Source organism: Dromiciops gliroides, chromosome 4 (assembly GCF_019393635.1).
Source record: "Dromiciops gliroides isolate mDroGli1 chromosome 4, mDroGli1.pri, whole genome shotgun sequence".
NCBI classification, from domain to species: domain Eukaryota; kingdom Metazoa; phylum Chordata; class Mammalia; order Microbiotheria; family Microbiotheriidae; genus Dromiciops; species Dromiciops gliroides.
This window is the reverse complement of record NC_057864.1, coordinates 323,176,608-323,179,826: the sequence shown is the minus strand read 5'-3', so window position 1 is coordinate 323,179,826 and position 3,219 is coordinate 323,176,608.

The following is a 3,219-nucleotide window of genomic DNA, read 5'->3' as shown; positions in this document are numbered from 1 at the left end:
ATGAATTAAAGGTACAAAATGAGCCAGACATCTCTGCGCATGGCCAAGGTAAAGATCTCTTTTACTTGACTATGCCTATCTGATGCAATATTTTATATTCTTTTCACTAAGACAGCTTTGTGTCTGTGTGTTTATGTGTGTAAGGGAGGGTAGAAATGGGTTACCAAAATGAAAAAAAGAAAAGAAAAAGGACAATAAGAGGGTCATTGAAACAATTTTAAAAATATATGGAAAAGAGGGGAATGAATGTCTGGAGGAAACATAGGCAAGCAAGATATCTTTGAAAACATGATGAATTTATTATATCCTTAAAAAGAAAAGCAAGCTGTCCATAATATAGATTTACAGTTTCATGCACAATCTTCTTTTTTCTGTTTTATTATTTTTGACATCTACTTTGCATGTGGAAAAGCTCATCTTATTTTATGTTGATTAAGTATAGAATAAAACACATCAAAAATTAAAAAATAAAAAGGCATTTGCTGAGTGGTCATATGAGCTGTCTTTTATTTATACCTTTACTCAAATACTCAAATGTGTAATCTCATCAATTTGGGAGTTTTCAGGATACTTGCAAGACCAGTTTACCAGCAAGTTTACCAGAAAGCACTGATTGGCATTAGCATCTTGTGCTCTTCTGGTCAAGAAATGCTGCAGTAAAAGTTGGCAAGTCTTTGGGTATCCTTTGGGGTACTATATTTAAATGTAACCCTTAGTCTAGAGCTCTTGATAGTGGTCTGAAGGCTCTAAGACACTGCAGATCCAATCCAGTCATACCTGCCCACTCGTATTTTCCCAAAAGTTTTCCATAAAGAGTCCACACATCATATTGGAAATGTTTTTTACTTTCTCTCATCATTTCAAGGGTGTTAGCTGTTTACCCATCATCCCTCACTCCTGCCACATGATTAACCCATCTTCTCTTCCTATCATACAGTTCTTTGATAATTTCTTTTACTCATGTTCTTATTTGAAATTCCTTGTTAGTTATATGTTGCAATCTATTTACACCCACCATTTATGCCTCAAACTCTTAAAAAAAATTGGTCCCTAAGCATAGTATGAGTGTAAATGGTTTGCATAATTGTCACCCACAGTATTTAAATGACTTTTGGGGATGCTATTTAACTTCTATGCCTCAGAAGACTTTAGGGTACCTGTGTGAATTGCAACAGTTCTTTCCCACTAAAGGAAATTTCCCACTGTGTGGGAGAGAGAGCAGCAGTGCTCTGATGATTCTGAAGATTTGGCCTAGTGGCTTAGAAGTTTTGGATTTACTCAGCCAACTGTCACATGATTCTCTTTACAACCAGCTCATGGGAATTGAGGAATAAGAAGCAGAAAATGAAGATAATCTTCAGTAATTATCAATCAGAAGCTGTGAATGGTATCAGTAATTATCACCTTGAACAATTCCTTCCATTCCTCAAATCTACATGCTACAGAGGAAAGACACATATAGCCTTCCCCTAGGCCAGTTCTGTGCTCCAAGAAAGTTTTTGAGAAACAGAGAAATAAGATGAATTTGTGAAGTACCATAAGTTCTGGTTGGGAAACACATATAGCAATCGCTGCTCTTAATTGTATGTCAACAAAGGATATTTTTCAGAACTTTTCTACACCTACTACAGGTCATCATCAACTGTGAGTTTTCCAGGCAAAATAAAATGTCTATTCTTTTTATATAGCTGAATTTGGTAGGTCAACCTCAACATCAAGAAATAATTCCAAGAATTAACACGAAAGTGGGGAGGGGAGGGGGAGGAAGATATTGGTTAAAAGGAAGAAGTGGGAAGAACTGTGGCATCCAAATTATAAAACCATGATTCAATAGAATCATAAAATCTCAGAATTAGAAGGGACAGACCATATATGAATAGGAATCCCTTCTGTAACATTCTTGTAACATACTGACAGTCTTTATTAGAATTTCTAATTGGGGGCTGGGGGTGGGACGCATTATGTCCTGAGACATCCCAATCCACCTTTGGACATGTCTAATTGTTAAAAAAGTTTTCTATACATCAAGTCTCAATCTGCCTTTTGGGCAGCTTCCACTTATCACTCTTAGTTCTGCTCTCTGAAGTGACAAAGAACAAGTGTGATCACTTTCTCATGACAGCCCTTCACATATGTAGGGACAAATGCCACATTCCCTTTGTTTTGTCTTCTGAAAAGATCTCAAAGCTTTTCACTATCATGGTTACTCTCCTCTGGACACTCTCTACCTTAACAACATCCTTTCTAAAATACAACTCTAGCTGCAGCCTGACCAGGACTACTATTTTCTCCAGTTTTTTGAGCATTTGACTTCTTTTAATTTAGCCTAGTATCACCTTAGCCTTTATCATACCATGGTCATATATGTACATTTACATTAATGTATAATATATGTAGTATATAGTGTGAGTATATATATATATATATATATACACACAAAAAAAAAAAAAACAAACCACACCACACGACAGTGTCAGTCAACTAGACAACTCTTGCCAAGCTGATAATTGACCTATTTCTGAGTATACCTTAGGTCTGGCCTTCCAGTCACTTCAAAATACAACTAATTCAACTATTGTCTAGCTCAGATAAAGCATAAGAAAATACTTGCTATGTGTCAAACACTGTGTTAACTCCTGGGGTACAAACAGAAAACACAGACAGATCATGCATTCAAAGAGCTCACAGTGTAACAGAGAGGCTGCTGAGGGATGATGATGGACAGAGGGTATGAAAGTTGCAATGAAAACAGAGAAATATACCTATTTTTTTCTTACTGGCCCAGCAAAATTCAGATATTAATACTAATGATAATAATAGTTAACATTTATATATTTTAATGTCTGGAAAATGCTTTTTAAATATTATCTCATTTTATGAAACATTAGAAAAGAAATATCTAGTATTGGGGAGGATTTCTAGAAGTATAGTATGTTCCAGAGGGAATCAATTTTCTGTGAGTGCCAAGACTAGAAAAGAATGAGAGGAAGAGATTTGGGGTGGAGTTTGTACATAATTTGCAATTTCATGTGCTATCATCTTTTTTTGTTATACTATGTTCTGGTAATGCTTTATTCCATAAAATAAAAATAATATACACACACACACATACATATATAAACCCAAGGGAGTCGGGGGAAACATACTAAAGGGAGAGGTAATTGAAGGACAGAGGAGGAAATGGACAGCAAGTGCTAATGTAAAAGTGATTATCTTACA